Consider the following 17,342-nt stretch of genomic DNA (forward strand, 5'->3'; position numbering starts at 1 on the left):
TAAAAAGATCATTGATTCCCAGGGGAAAGATGGGCGGGTAGGGATGAACAGATGGCGCACAGAAGAGTTTGGGGATAGAGAAACTATTCTGTGTGATACTGTAATGGCAGTTACATGTCATTACATGTTTGTCCAAATCCATAGAATGTGTAAGACCAAGAATGAACTCAAGTCTAAGCTATATACTTTGGATGACAATGATGTGCTAAGGTAGGTTCCTCAATTGTAAGAAACGTACCACTGTGGCAGGCAAATAGTCGAGGTGGGAGTGCATGAGGAAATGGGTATACATGAGAGCTCTGAACTTCCAACTCAATTTTGCTCTGAACCCAAAACTACTCTAAAAAAATAAAGTCTAGCTTTCCAACTTGGCCCTGCAGAATGGCTCCCGCAAAGAAGGGTGGCGAGAAGAAGGGCAGGTCTGCCATCAACGAGGTGGTGACTAGAGAATACACTTTCAATATTCACAAGCGCATGCATGGAGTGGGCTTCAAGAAGCGTGCCCCTCAAGCACTCAAAGAGATCCGGAAATTTGCCATGAAAGAGATGGGAACTCCAGATGTGCGCATTGATACCAGGCTTAAAAAAGCTGTCTGGGCCAAAGGCATAAGGAATGTCCCATACCGTATCCTTGTGCGGTTATCTAGAAAATGCAATGAAGATGAAGATTCACCAAACAATCTCTAAACTTTGGTTACCTATGTACCTGTTACCACTTTCAAAAATCTACAGACAGTCAACGTGGATGAGAACTAACTGGTGATTGTCAGACACATCAAATAAAATTTAAAAATAAAAAAAAAAGTAAAGTCTAGTAATTAAACAAAATTACTGGAACTCCTTATTGGAGAATATATATATATATATATATAAATTTATTAATTAATTAATTTTTTTGGCCAGGGCCGGGTTTGAACCCACCACCTCCAGTATATGGGGCAGGTGCCCTACTCCTTTGAGCCATTATTGGAGAATTTTGAAAAATTATTTTGGAACACAGAAAGTACTTTTTCTAGGTTGAGTTCTTGAACTTAATTGTTACCATTCCAGAAAAAGAGTTCCAAAATTACTTTGAGTGGTGGACCAGGCAAAGAGCTTCCTAAGGGGAGTACTTAGAAGGTGAGCATAGTGATATCCAGCGATGAGATATGTAGCACTTTTTCTAGGATGAGTTTGCAAACTTATTTGTCAGATCTTGTATGTATGTGGTATTATCCATCTAAAATATAAATTAAACTTTATGATATTACATTATACCAAAAAGAGCAAAATGTAAAGTATGCATAGATCATGAGTTGGTATTATTTTGCCACTTTTCTTTATTTCTCAAAATCGTACAGTTTCCTATGTCAGGTTAATTGGCACCTGCCATTTTGGACCTTTCTTCAGCCCCACCCAGAGCACAGGAAGCCCACGTTCCTAGTGATTGCTACCTGTTTGTGAGGAATGTGTCAGGCAGTGTCTACTTTGCTTGGTTTAGTTTAAATGACAGTGGAACTAGGTTCTCAGAACAGCTGGTGTGGATCCCCTGGTGTTTTTTCATACAACCACATGTGTATATTCTTTAAATATTGAATTATTTTGAAAGTTATTAACTGGATCTCCCCTCCTTTTAACCATTATCTAACACTATTGTTTTCAAGTTAAAATAACTATTTTTTCAATGTTTTGTCACCAGTTATAATGTAATGCAATTATTGTTCGTAAGAAAACAAGAGCTATCAAGATACAAAGCAAGGGATATTAAAGTTTAAGAAAATAATTTTAACTAGCACCTGTTAGTGAATCATAAATAGTGATCAGGGATGGAAGTTCTTTTTAGTTTCCAAAATTTGCTAGAATATTTCTTACTTCTAGTTTCCCTGGGAAAATGCTGTTTTCTTTTTAAGGGTGAGCACAAGTGTATTCCCTTAATTTGTATTATAAAGTCCATCTTGTTTTGATCCCAGGGGTCAGTATGCAGCATTTCTTCAAAGAGGACTCACTTGCTTTATTCCCTCTTAAGGTTACTATTTCCTGGCTTATACGTGTCTGATGCTTGCAGAAAGTAAACAGTTAATGCTTCCAGGCTGTGTCTCTTATTGCCTAAAGGCAAAAGAATTGCAAAGAATGGGTGTCATGGACCTGCATTAATATCTTAATAGAGATTTATCCAGTGGCCTGTGAAATATGCACCAAAAATAGAAATCTGATTTATATCAATTTTTATTATGAAACCAATGTCATTACTCTGAGAATGCTAAAAATGCCTTGGAGTTCCTTTTTTAAATCCATAACTGGAATGGATTTAGACACATTGTCTGCTCTTTACAGACCCACTGAGAGGAGGGAATTGGATTGAGGTTTTCCAGAGTAAACTTATTCATCCATGGCAATTAGTGTTACCCAAACTTACCAGAAATAATAGGATTTGCTACTAGAGAATAACTCAAGGAACAAAATGAAATGTTAAGATGTCAGTTTTCAAGGCTGATATTTTGTTTCACTGAGAAAGAAAACTATGTCCTGATAAATACGATGCTACTAGTGAAGTGAGCTTTGGAGGAACGGTCTTCCATCAGAGTTTGGTCCTCTTCCCTTGTCTGACAAATGGGATTCCACCATAGTGCCTGTGTGTGTTCAGGGAGAGGGTGGTGTTTACTTGCAGTATAACTACAAACAGTGAAATGCACAGGTCTTAAGAGAGCAGTTCAATGATATGCCCTATGTGCATCTGTCTAAGCAACCAGTACCCCGATCAGCACATGGAATGTAGGCATTACACTCTCCAGAGTCCTTTCCTGTTCTTTTTTAGGAACCATTCTGATTGTAATCCCTAACAGTTAGTTTTTCCAGTTTTCATTTTCATAAAAATGAATTGTAAACCCTGTAGGAAAACTTTTTTGATCTGGCTTCTTTTCTTTAACATAACATTTTTGAGATTCATCTGTATTATTGTACATATCTTAGTTTGTTCCTTTTTAATTACTTGGTGTGCATATGACATACTATGTTCATCTGTTCTACAGTGGGTAGAACTCAGTTGTTTCCAATTTGGACTATTGTGGGTAAAACTACAACGGATGTTCTTATACAAGCTTTCTTTGTGGACATATGTTTCCTTTTTTTTCCCCTTGCTGGGGCAAGTAACATATCTACGAGTAGAATTCTTGGATCAAAAGAATGGTTTATGTTTAATTTCGTAGGATATTGCCAAACAGTTTTCTCAGTGGTTGTATCATTTCACACTCTTTCCTGCAAAATATGAGAATTTTGGTTGCTTTGTATTCTTACCCACACTTGGTATTGTCAGTTTTTAAAATTTTAGCCACTCTAGTGGGTTTGCAGTACTGTGCTGGTCATAATGACTCTCATGTGTTTATTGGCCACTTGCATACATTGTTCCTTAGTTCAAATGTTACGGTTTTGATTAAAGGAATATACCCTTGCTTCTGAGAGACTGAAGGTAAGATTATTTCTTGATGCTTTCCCTTCTAGTCTTAAAAATGTAAGCTATGGGAGAGAATGAGTCTCACTTTATTGTGCAGATCAAATGCCAACAAATTGGCAAAATGGGCTGAAAATATTGTGAGTTTTTTTGTTCATCCATTTTAATTAGCTATCCTTCAATTTCGGTGTTATGATCCTTGTGTTAATGGTTCAGAGACCTAAACTATGTTTCCTCCTGACTTTTAAGATTTAATTTCTCACTGTGCATTTCTCTTTTGGCTTTGCCAAAATAAGTGGGCAGCAAATATACTCAGAAAATGAGCTAAGATATTGCTGAATAAAAAGGATCCAAAGTCTAAGTCCTACAAAGATTTTATTATGGTGTAACATGCACAGCCACTTACACAAACGTAAGTATTCAGTTAAGTGAATTGAATGTATTCAGATGAAGATGTAGCCATTTCCAAAACCAAAGAAAATCCCTTAGCACCTCCTCTCAATTAATTGTTAAACCAAAAGATGACCACCCTTTTGAGGTTTTGTTGAAATGGATTGGTTTCTCTTGTTCTTTGATGAAATGAGATTATACAAGGTGGACTCTTATGACTGGCTCAGTCCCCACCTCACTATATAGGATTTATAGAATCAAGTTGTCAAATGCCTCCAAAGCACTCACTGGAATTGTGTTTGAGGTTGTACTAAATTTGTGGGCTAGGATTAACAATTTTCTGACTTCATCTTCAAACATGGTCTTTTTTTCCAGTTAGTTTTGTCTTCTTTAACTGTTCTTGAACATAGGCTATAGTTCAATCATGCAATGGTCTTGTATATTGTTATGTAAATTTATTCCTAGGGATTTGATGTTTTCTGATGCTTTTATGCATAGTATTATTATTAAAATTTTGTTTTCTAACAGTTTGTACCTATTACACAGAAATACCACTAATTATTGGATATTGGCTTTTTATCTAGCTAACATCACTTGATCTTTATTATGATACAGATAATCCATTATCCGTAGATTTTTTGGCCTGTGTATATGTATGATCTTATGGATGAGCATAATTCAATTTCAACTTTTTAAAGTTTTAATGGGTATTTTACATCTTAACTTCAATGATTAGATGACTACTAATTTAGAACTATCTCTTTGTTGAGGTAATAGAGTCGGAAAAGAAATCTATGACTATGTGAAGTATTTCATCACTAAAAGTGATGGTTTTGAAGACAACAAGTAGCATGAAAATGTACAGAATATACTGTTCAGTGACATGGCAGGATATAGAAGTTCATGTACAGCTTAATTGCAATAACTATTAAAATAGGGAGATAGCCTTTGATTCAACATTGCACTTCTAAAAATTTGACTTACATTCATTTTGAATATATTCCGGGATTCATTTAAAGAATAATAATCATAGTATTATTTATCACAGCAAAAACTTAGAAACAGCTTAAATGTCCAAGCATATGGCTTGGGTTAATTTAATTACAGTGATCCACAGAATGGAATTGCATAGTGCCGTTAAAAATGCTGCCATAAAAGAAAAATTAACAGAAGGAGAACATGTTCATGATAAAACAAGTCATAATCAGATTACAAAGCAATATAATTTCGTTTTTTGTCAGTAATGGTGTATGTGTCTATACACAAACAACATTGTGAAAGCTTCTAAAAGATTTGGCAACTGTAGTCATGTCTGGAACATATTTTCTTTTTTTATTTCTGTTTTTATTATTTTTACAGAAGCAGCTTTAATGAAAATGCATTAATTTGGAAATCGCAAATCAAACTTAAAGTAAATCACATATATGTATATCCAATGCAAGCAATATAAACAATACAGATAAACAAGATAATACTTTTGTTATGAACTTTAGGATTATTAGAGATTTTCATCTTTATATATATGTATATATACACACACATATATTTCAGTTCTCAGTAATACATTTATATTACTTCTATAACGGAGACATGAGAGTTTAGAAGAATTTCAACAACCCCAGTCCTTTACTGGGGGTCAGGACTCCAGCATATGAGTTTGGGGTGACACAGTTCAGGCTATCACAGTGCCATTCTCACTTGTGCTCCGATGTTAATAGGTTTACTGATAGGCCTTCTTATGACAGATATGGCAAGCATTTATGATCACTTTGTTCCCCTTGCCCCTCCCCCTACCACCAAGCATCTGGCTCCTGGTACCAAGCATGCTGGTGCTACCATAGTCAGCAACATGACTGAGACTTCTGGCCAGACTGCATCCTGTTATGTTAGTTTTCATTCACTAGGCACAGATGACCTCACATAGATGGGCTCCTAGTGGTTTTATCCTCCCTGCCTCCTCTTCCAGGGAGGGAAATCATTCAGGCTTGTAGAGGTTTTGTGATGACAGATCCTAGAAACACTGGGTGGAATTCTTATCTCTGGAAAATATCTTAACTGCTCAAAATCTTTGAGCATGAAGCAGAGTACCTGGTAACCACCGTGGCCTTTCTAAGAAGTAACCACCTGCTTCCCTCCTGTGGGCTGGTGGGAGAGGCCTGACGCAGACATGAGATGAGCTGGAGGGCTATGGGGCAGATGGCAGGGCATGGGGTTCTGTCAGCTTCCAGGCTTTAGAACTGGGAGTGATTATAGCAATGAACTGGTCCAGCTGTCTCGTTTCTGAACAAAATTATGTCCAACAAGGAGAGACTGTCCAATAAGTATCCATTTACTAGAATAGATGTCCAATAATGAGAAAATGATTACACTCAGTAGAAGAATGATTATGTAAATATGGCAAAATAGTTAAATGCAAGAAAGGATGAAAATCCCCGCCTGGGTATATATACAAGGGAACTGAAACTGTGTACACTCCTGAAACACTTTGTGTTCGTAGCAACAGTATTCATAACTGCCTTGAGGTGAAAACATCTCAAATGTCCCTCAGTGAATGAATGGGCAAGTGGAATGTGGTATAGCCATACAATGGAATATTATTCTTTCCTAAAAATAGTTTCTTTTTTTTTTTTTTTGGCAGTTTTTGGCCGGGGCTGGGTTTGAACCCACCACCTCTGGCATATAGGGCTGGCGCCCTACTCCTTTGAGCCACAGGTGCCACCCCTAAAAATAATTTCTTACATATGCTACAACATTCATGGACCTTAAAAACATTATGCTAAGTAAAATAAGCCAGACACAAAAAGCCGTATATCATATGAAATATCCAAAATGGGTATGAAATATTCAGAATAGGCAAATGCATAGAAACAGAAAGCAGACGAGGGCTGAGGAGAAGTGGGAGTGGGCAGTGACTACTAATCGTATGGGTTTTTTAAAAATAGGCTGTTCATTTTATGATGGAGGTTTTCCTATGAGCTGTAGAGGGGGGTGGATTTCAGGATCCAGGAGACTAGTTGGTTAGCCATGTGGGTGCTGCTGAGGTAACCCTCAGGAAGATGGCAGAAATCCTAGAAAGGAATACCATGGACCCTGGGCCAGAGTCTTCCATGGACAGTTGGGAGAGAAGAAGAGGTCACATTAGGTCTCATCAGACCCCGAAGCCCTCGAGGCCTAGTGACTCCATTGCCCAATGGATTCTTGAGGATATATGAGTCCCCTGAAATGGTATGCAAACTTCTCTGAGTGTGAGACTAATGGGTATTTTTTTTTTTCCTGGAGAATAGGGTCCATGATTCAGCAGACTTTCAAAAGGATGAGTGATTTCTTTTAAAGTCAAAGAATCCGTACTATAAAAGATTTATGTGAGGAATAACTCAGTGAAAACGATATAAGGAAATTTCAAGTATATAACACGGGGTTGTTAACTGTAGTCACCATGATGTGCATTAGAAACCCATCACTTATTCCTCTTATAACTGAAAGTTTACCTACTTTGACCAGCATCTCCCCTTTTCCTCCAGCATCAACCTCAGGCAACCACCATTCTACTCTCTGCTTCAATGAGTTGGACGTTTTTAAGATTCCACATACAAATGAGATCATGCACTATTTGTCTTTCTTTGTCTGACTTATCCTATGTGTACACACATGAAAGCTTAATTATGCAGGGCAATGGATGTGCTAACTGACTTGACTGTTGGAATCGTTTCACAACACACATATACATATATCAAATCATCACATCATATACTTTAAATGTATACTATTTTATATATCAATTATATCAATAAATCTGGGAAAAACATGAGGTGTGCTCAGCTTCCAGCAATGGTTATTTGCAATTTGTAAAAGCCAAACCCAGCCATGTTTTTCGGGACAGGCTCAGAGTAACTGATAAAGACTGTTGAGCAGCAAGACTTTGACAGCAATTGGCAACCTGCAGTGCCAAATTTCTCAGTTCCTAGCCTCGCATGAACTAGTAAAAAAAAAAAAAAAAGAAAAAAAAAAGATAAAACCAGTCCTTACTTAAAAACCATAAAACCATGTGATAGGGGTTGGTGGCAGTGACCCTGAACATAAGGTGCTTTGCTGTCCTTTGCTCTTGCCCACTGCCTGGGTTGCTACAGGTAAAGCCTCTCAGTATCGATCTCCCTCCTCTTTTTATTAATAACGTGAATTTTTCTGGCTATCAAAGCAATACATGCTTATAATAGACTGTTTAGAACATAAGAGATAGTATAAAAATAAAACTATAACCCTAAAAAAGGAGAAAGGATACAAAGCTGCACAGAAAGTGTCCCAATTTTGGAAAAGAACAATAGCAGTTTTGTATCTGTAAATAGAACAAAGGACCAAATGGCATTCTCCTCTGATGTCACCAGCCTACAAGGAGAAGTGAGCTTACAAGGGGTCCCCCTCCGCCTTAGTTGTGATGGCTCTGCACCTCCACCTGCTGAGGCCATATCTTCACACCACTTGTTTCTAGGTAGGGGCAGGAAAGAGGCCCCACAGGTCCCAGGTCTTGTACCATTTGCCCTCCAGCCTTAGAGGTGTCCAAGAAGGGGACTGTTGGACTCCAGTCCCCATGACCTCCGGGAAGGGAGGACCACCCTTACATCCTTTCCTATCCCCCATCAGGGCTCAGCCCAAACTTAACCTCGCCCTGGTCAAAAAGCCAAACCTTCCTGCACATCCATCCTGCAAAGAGGTAACGGAGCCACCGTCCACTGGCTGCACAGATGGAAAGTGCTGGGTTCCTAAATGCCACACACCTATGCCACACCTGCAGGTGCTGAGATCACATCCATCACAGCGTTCTTCTTTTGTATGTCTGTGGGTTTTCAAAACTTTCCACAATAAACATTAAAATCATCACAATAAAAGAGAAATCGAGAACAAAAATGTCTTCCCATGCTGCATTTATTTAGTGGGATGGTTGGTAATAATTTGCATTTCAGATGTTTCCTAACCTTATGTAGTGCTGTTAAAGGAGTCAGGAAAGGAGGTTTGTAATATTATATGGTGCTTCTGTACTCTGATGCTTTTAGGCTGAGTGGCATATGTCACTGTGCCTCATTGGCCCTGGGCCCTGCTTGCTGTCTGCCAGGAAGCCTGGCAAATTACACAGTGGGGCTCCCTTCTCCATCTCACATTCTTTCGCAGATGCAGTGACCTAAGATGAACCAAAAAATATCCTGCATATTAGCATTCTCCAGGGAAGTGGAGCCAATAGGATATGTGTATCTACAGACAAAGAGCTTTGTTATAAAGAATAGGCTCATGTGATGATGGAGACTGCCAAGTCCCACAATCTTTAGGGCGAGGTAGCAAGCTGGGGACCCAGGAGAATGGAAAGCTTAGTTCCCATTGGAGTTTAAAGGCCTGAGACTTAGGAGAGCTCATGGTATAGTTCCAGTCCAAAGGAACAAAACCAGTGTCCCACCTTGAAGGCAGTCAGTCAGGAAGAGCCAGGGCTGCAGAGGGAGCGTGAGTGGGCGGCTGAGGAGCTCTCTTCAGAGCTGCTTCAGGGAGATTTGGCTTCTCATTCTGGCCTTCAACTGATGGGATGAAGCCCACCCACACTGGGGAGAGTAATTCTGCTTTGCTTCACTCCGTCTATAGATTTAAACATTAATCTCACCCCCAAACACCCTCTTTAGAGACACCCAGAATGTCCGACCAATTATCTGGCACCTCATTACCAGCCAAGTTGACACATAAAATGGTCACATTAGGCAATGCAAGCTGTTGTGTGCAATAGTGGCCTGGGGGGTGTGGGTTGTGTTCAGGCCTTAGAACTGTCTTTTGGAATGACAGGGGCATCTGTTCTTCTCTCCAGCAGCCACTGAGGCAGGGTGGCCCTGGGAACCTGAATGCACTGTTGCCCCTCTCCTTCCTGCAGATGCACCAGCAGTTCTGGATCTGCCCACACCTCTTTTCCATAACCTTCAAACCCATCCATATAGTAAGTGCCTCTGCCGTGGGAGAGCCTTGCATACACTATCTCATTTAATCTCACAGCAGCCTGTCCCTGATGGTTTTCCTATTTCCATTTTATGGATGAGGAAGCTAGAAACTTAGATACATAGCATGATTTGGCAAAATAGCATGGTATGGAGCCGGAGTTCTTGTGAGACCCTTGGTATTCCTGGCCAGTGACTTAAGCAGCTGGACCACCCTCTGTGTGGTCACCAAGTGCCACATTCTATGCGGATTCTGCAGGCAGATCCCTCTGCCAAATGTATGCCCATATAGATGGTGGCGTCATGAACTGCTACGTGTGTTGTGCCAACAACATGACAGCTAACAGGTCTTCTCCTCGAGTATCTTCTGAGGGTGTCCAAGCAAAGTCCCGGACATCTTACAAATACAGAGGAAGGTATTGCATGTCCAACTGATCTGGGCCTCCGGAACAACTCTTGAAGTTGGTATTTCAAAGCAGCCAGACTAATTTGATAAGAATTCTCCAAAAGCTTTTATATCTGACCCCAGGGCAATCATTTGGAAAGTGAACTTCCTTAATAATGGATGATATAGATGATATAGACATTCTTCCCAGAAGATTTACTCACGTGGGGACAAACTGCTCCCTGGCAAGCCGAGAAGCACTGCATCAGAGCATCATTTTACACATTACACTTGAGGGCACCCCAAAATCACTCAATCTGGGCCTGTGGGAGATGCCACGTGGTGCCTGCTCATCCCACCCCCCTTGGATGCCTGAGTTTGCCCTTGTGAGCGTCTGGTGGAGACAGTCACCCTCTCCCAAACTAGCTCCCACACCTCATTGGAAGCTCATTCTGGGAAGAGGGGTCCCGGAGCTATGTTGGGCAACATGAAGGCTCACGTGCAGACTTGGGCCAGCCCTGGGAAGCCTAACTGGACATGGCCTCAAAATTTGATGAGCACACATGAAAAGGTGTGAATATTTAACACCAATTTTATGATGTCCAGCAATCTTACCAGTCATATGTTTCAGTTGATAGCACTATAGAAGCCTTTTACTTCTGTTCACACAGTCAAACACTGTATTGTAGCAACACAAACACTGCAGTTTGCTCCTAAAGATGGATCTGAGTTACACACATACATTCAGAACACAGAAACAAAGGTTTCACACTGAGAGGTGCACAGAAAATGCCATAAGAAGGCAAGGGCTCTGCTTCCCAAGAAAGGCTGTTCCCTGATGAGGCTTTGACTATTGCTCTGCCCTGGAAGTCCACAAGATGACAAGTTGAGTTTCATTCATTGTGGAAATATCAGGATATCAACATATCTCTTGCAATGTGTACAAACATTAAGGTATTCAGATTTTTTATGGATTTAGTCATGTTTCCTTGGAGACCTCTAAAAGCAAATTTAAGCAGAATGCTCAGGCTGTGTCTTCTCAAAGCTTCTCAGAAGTCTTTGGTAAAACTGGTTCCAAGGGGTTCTCTCCTAAGGGAGAGCTGGGCCTCCACAGGGATTGGAACGTCAACCCCAGGCACAGCACCTTCCTGGAGAAGAGCCATCCAACTCCTTGGGAGAGAAGGACACACAGAGAGGGAAGTGGAGGTGTGTGCTCTGGGGCAGGACATGGCTATAGCCAGTTATCAGGTTTGAAAGACCTTTTACAGATGGAATCCCCTGCTCAAGGTCCCTGGGTCCACCTGGCTTGCAGAGTACTTACCAAAGATGCACCTTTCAGCAGATTGCTCACCCCTTCAACTACTAGTGTCCTCATCTATAAAACTGGAACAATAAAAATAACAACAACAACTGTAAATTAAGTAGGTTGTTGGGAGGATTAAATAAGATGATGCATTTAAATCAGTTAATAGGATGCCTGGCCCAAGGCAAGTAAGCATGAAGATAGCTAAAACGATCATTGACAAGATGATCACTGACACGTTTGGAGTCTTGGTGCCCCCCACTGTGGGATGGGAATGCCAGTTAGAAACACTGTGGGACGCTTTTGGCACATAGGAGGCCCTCAGAGCACATGGCAGTTGGCATTGTCATCACTGTGGGAAGCCACCACCCTCCTTTCTACAACACACTTACTGGGATCCCCCATGGTGTCACCTGTCCTATGGGGTTAGAAACTCTAGGCACTGAGGGCCATCAAGAAATGGTTCCCTGGGCACTGTCAGAGATCTCCTTGCCACAGTAGTAGTTAAGTCCCATTTCTAAAAGTCAGGCCTCCATTAAAGTCAAAGTTTGCCCACCACCTCCAAGACAGGTGGCTTAGGTTCTGTTAAGGAATTCCAAAAATGCTTGGGCTGGTGGCCACATTCTTGGGATAAGAATATGAACCCAGCTCTGGCTACTTCAAAGATGGTAATACTTATTAAGTTTTAGATATGTTTTGGGAGAAGGGAAACTGCATTATTTACTTTGTTGTTGGTGGTGAGATGGCCAAAAGAGATGAGTACCAGAGACCTGATCCCCGGCAGAAAAATTTGAGGAGACATTTGAGGAAAGGGAAAGAGGTGACCCTTGGAGGGGCCTTCCCAGTGTCTGAAAAGGGGCTTTGAGGGCTGACAGGCAGCAGAGTGGCCCCTGGGGGCAAAGCTTTCTCCTAAGGGAGGGCTGGGCCTCCACGGGGATTGGAACTCAACCGCAGGCAGAGCGCCTTCCTGGAGAAGAGCCGTCCAACTCCTTGGGAGAGAAGGACACCCCCAGAGGGAAGTGGAGGCGCCTGCAAGCACCAGAGGCTGAAGCCGGTGCTTGGGCGGCTGAGCTGGATGCATGGGCCAGGAGCTAAAGTGTCGAATCCATCGAGAGGCCCCTGCCTGCTCTGCAGCCTGCCTTGTCAGCAATAGCTCATGTCCATTGACCACCGCACCCCTGGGCGCTTCATTTCACAGAGTGCTTGTTTGTCCATTCGCCAGGAGCAGGGACATTCCACCTTTTCTGATGTGACTTGCGCAGAAGGCCTCGACTCGTGGACACTTGGCGAAGCTCGATGAGGAAGCCCTAAGCTGCTGACGCTCAAACCAGGGAAGGGATTGTCTACATCCACACAGGAAAGTTAGGTGGGGATTTTAAGTTGAACCTGGTTTTTCAGATGCTCTTTAGAACCTGCAGTGACTATTTTGATGGCGCCAGTGTTCCATATTGTTAGCTAAGAGGACATAGAAGCCTGTCTGTGGAGCTACATTCCCATGTGGCAGCCTGTCAGGCCCTGTGTTGAGAGGCCAAGCACGGGCTGAAGGAACGCAGGACTCAGATGTGTGACAAACATGTGTCCTTGCGTGGGCAAGGTGTTTCCCCTTGTGGGGTGACTGGGGAGCAACCTCCCCACAGAAGCCAAGGAAATGGCAGTCACATCCAGCTCATCAACTCATGAGCCCAAAGTCCTCACTGAGGCTCAGCTGGACGTGCTACAGTCAGTAGCCCTGACTAGAAATGGGTTTCCTAAGGATGCTTAGAACAAGACTTGTCACACAGCACATGGTCAACATCAGTGATTGCTGTTGATTAAAGGGGCACTTGTACTTGAATTGAAGCACACTCTTTCATCTCACCCCTCAAAGCTGAAGCTCTAGCAACATTTTTCACACACCCCCTCCCCCACCCCATGCTACCCTGGATGCAGAGGGAGTTTGTGCTCCCCAGAGGTGTTGCTCTGGGTCTGGCCGCTGGAGCTGAACTCCATTGAGAGGTGTTTGGTCTTTTCCTCAAAGTCCTGGTGCTGTGTCAGCCAAAACAAGGCCCATTTTTCCTTTAGGGCTTCCTGCAGGCTGCTGATGTTGGAGTCCAAATTCGCTGACGTTTTGTTCTCCACTCACTCAAACTATAGCCTGTGGGACACCGGTGGCTGGTATTTGGCCACTGGGTGTTTTTGCCGCCCTTGCCTGTCCTGCTTAGCAGCCAACTCGTCCTGGAGCTCGCAGTCCGGGCCTCCAATGGTTTGAGGGACAGTGAGCTGGCCCCCTGTTTAAAAAGTTTGAGGACCCCTGGCCCAGAGTATAGACTCTCCTGCTTTTTTCTAGTTGGTCAGTCAGTGTCAGACTTGGCATGTCTTAATAAGAGTACAAATCTGAGACTCTAAGTTAAGAATATAGGTCCAAACTTTCCATCTATTTAATATCTGGATTGACATTGAAGCCAAAGAAGTCAATAGTGAGTAAACAGAACCCCACCTTTGAAAGTGGCAAATAGACAAACTTGATTTTCCAAAGTTCATTAGGGGCTTTCATTTAAAAGTACTGTGTAAAAAGGGACGCAAGTCCTCAACCCTGAGATATAAATACCTGTACCATCAGTGCTAACACCTGGTATACTGTGGGCCCAATCTGAAGCACAAGTGGCAAAGATAGCCGTTCACATCCGCAAAACTCCTGCATTCGGATTCTTTTAATTCAGAACTTGGCAATAATTTAGATTTCACTTGCAACAGAGTTTGAGTAAAGAAAGGGTTTATTGCACAAATTATGCTGTATTCTGGGTTGTGGGGAAAAAAATCTTTAACCTTTATGAATCAATGTGCTTAAGTACTTAAAATAGTATGGAAAAAAAAATAAAAATTTGCCTGATAAGTGATAAGTATATATTAAAGGTAAGCCCTTGGAAAGAAGTAGAATTTAATCAGTTTGAATATCTCTAAAGACACACTATTTTTTTTGGTCAATGATTGAATTCAAGCAGCAGTTTTTAATTACTAGTCATTATCCAATTAATGAATAAAATCAAAACAGCACATAAAGGAAGCTGAAAGAAAATTCCAAAATTTTATTACAAAAGAAGATTATCTTGATGGTGCAATTGACCAGAAGGAAAAAAACATGCTTTGAAACTTGTTTGAAACTTTTATTCTTAGAAAATTGAATCATTTCATTTGTTTTCCTATAATGAAAGGCCATAGCTCCTGAGTATCCATCAGTTAAATCACTCCAAATATGAGCCAGTGGGGAGGGATTCTGTTTACAAAAGTTACCAGGAATAATTCTTTCATTATGATGAAAATGGAAATTCTTGGAACATGATGACTATGGACCTTGTGCAAAATACAAAAAACAACAACAACAAAAAAAAAACCCCAAAAAACAACTACCTGAAATCTCTGGTGGAATATGAAGATAAATAACCTATTTTTAAAAAAACAGGCAAAATATTTAAATGAACACTCTTTTAAAGCAGAGATACGGTGGCCAGTAAGTTCGCGAAAAAATGCTCAGCATCATTGGTCACCAGGGAAATGCAAATCAAACCCACAAAGAACCACAGTGTGACACCCCTCCATACCCACTGGGATGAAGAAAGGAAAAAGGCTTACCCAGGGCTGGCAAAGATGCAGCCAGCTGGACCTGTGAAACCACTTTGGACAACTGGCAGTTTCTTAAGAAGTTAAATATATGACCCAGATTTTCTGTTATTAGGTATTTATCCATGAGACATGCCCCCTCAAAGATGTGTACATGAATGTTCATAGCAGCATTATTCATAATATCCTAAAGCTGGAACCTCCCAAATGCCCATCAACAGGTGAATGGGTAAATAAAATGAGTAGAATTTCCATATAATGAGCACTACTAAACAGAAAAAGGAACAAATGAATGGTAGATGCAAAAGTATGGATGAATCTCAAAATCACTATGCTGAGCAAAAGTGGTCAGGCCCAGAAGGCCACATACTACGTGATCTCTACATGATTTAGATAAAACTCCAGGAAATATAAACTGATAGTGAGCAAAAAACAGTGCTCACTTTGGCAGCACAGACCCTAAAATTAGAACAATAGTGACAAAAACCAGGCCTGTGGTGGCCGGGACAAAAGTGGAAGGAAGGATGGACGGCAAAGAGATATCAGGAACTTCTTAGGTGTAATGGAAATGTTCTGTGTCTTGCTGGTGGTGTGTACAGAAACTCACTGGACTCTGTACTTTAGTGATGCAGCATATTGCAGGTAAATTGTATCTTCCTCAATAAAGTCGATTTTTAAAAAAGGTTGTAGGCTCCTACTTAACAACAACAAAAAGCATTAGATCTGTTACCTTTTAGGTGAAATCGGAGAACAGTCCCTTGTCTGGAACCAGCGATGGAAGAGAACTTGCAACAGGTGATCCTCATTCTCCAGGGTGCCTTTGGGATTGGGATTGGGATTGCAGAATAGTTCCCTCAATATTCCTAGGAGGATTTCTATGAGGTAAACAGGATTCCAAGCCATTAATAGATTACAGCCTTTACTTTGGAAGAAATTTTTCAGCATAAGTTTATTCTAAGAAGTAAAGTTCTTTCCCCCCAACAGAGAATAGTGCCATGAAACATGCTCTCCGAGGAGAACAGCCCTGTCAGCAGACACCCATTGAAGACTCAGTCTCTCAGTCACCATGACAACTTCTCTGTCCTCAGTAATAGCTCTGCACTTACAGGCAGAGATGCCAACTGGCCATCAGTGACACCTGCATGTCTAGTTTCTCTTGGCCAGAAAAGAGAGTCGTATCTATAAGGGTAGTCTTTCCACACACTCTAAATTCACTCTTTCCATATGACAGCGGGGACTGCTCTGTGTGGCTGAGAAACCGCCTGATGGTGCTTGGCTCAGCATCCTGACCTGGCCTGGTTAGCACAGCACCCAGCAGAGCCAGTCCAGCTTGATCAGGGTGAAGAGGTGGCCTGGCCATAGCCCAGTGCTACCCCCTCCACTGTTCACGTATGAATGCTGAAAACAAGTAAAATTAATTTTAAAAGCACTTCTATTGTCCCACTTATAACCAAAGAAAATAATAGGTTTGGGAGCTATACCTTGCACCTAATGTCCAAGTCCCTACGCCACCCATAATGCAACAGCAGCAATGCATATTTGTCCCTGTTGATCATGTTTGAGTGTATCTTAAAGAATGAAAATCCAAACTGGCATCCCAAGAAAGCCTTAAAAATTGAAGGAGAAAAGAACTTGCCAGCCCTGAGCCAGCCATCCTGAACAGCCCCTCTTTCTCTTCTTGAGTCTAAGACATCCCTGGCCGGCTGTCTCCCAAGGAAGCCCTTGGAGCCTGGCTGTCCCTGACCACTGCACTGATGAGCGTCCCCCTTCCTGGCGCTCCTTGGTGCACCTGAGAAGTGCCTTTGCACTCGGAAAGACCAGGGCACAGACAGACAAGGCGGGAAAGGGATGATGAGGCTCGTGGCTCCCACGGCCTCAGGGTCCCCAGGAGCTCCATGTGGCTGGAGGGACCCCCACCTGCCGCAGAGTGGGTTCTTCTTGGAGAACCGACTGGGAGGCAGGGGACTCAGAGCCACGCACAAGCTGCTCCAGCTGGCTGTGACCACACCAGGAAGAGGACTTTGCTTAGATGCTCATTCTAGATAGTTTTTCCAATTAAAATGTGAAAAAGGATTATTGACTGGGAAAGAGGAATAATTCAGATACATCAGTTCTGTAACTTTTCTGAATTCTGCTTTCTCCTCTCCAATTTGAAACTGGAATTTACTGATGTGTATAAACTCTCTCTCTCTCCCCGCTTAACCCTTTTCTCTCTTTGTCTCTTTCTGTCAATCTCTGTCTCTCGTTCCTTTGCTTTCTCACTCTGTCTCTGTTTCT

At 41.9% G+C, this 17,342-nt stretch overlaps 1 pseudogene; it reads left to right on the top strand.

Annotated features, from left to right (window-relative positions):
* The first annotated feature begins 381 nt into the window (after positions 1 to 381).
* On the top strand, positions 382 to 687 carry LOC111726969 (annotated as a pseudogene).
* The last annotated feature ends 16,655 nt before the right edge of the window (positions 688 to 17,342 follow it).

Source organism: Otolemur garnettii, unplaced genomic scaffold (assembly GCF_000181295.1).
Source record: "Otolemur garnettii isolate 467f Iridium unplaced genomic scaffold, OtoGar3 scaffold00088, whole genome shotgun sequence".
In the NCBI taxonomy this organism is placed as follows: domain Eukaryota; kingdom Metazoa; phylum Chordata; class Mammalia; order Primates; family Galagidae; genus Otolemur; species Otolemur garnettii.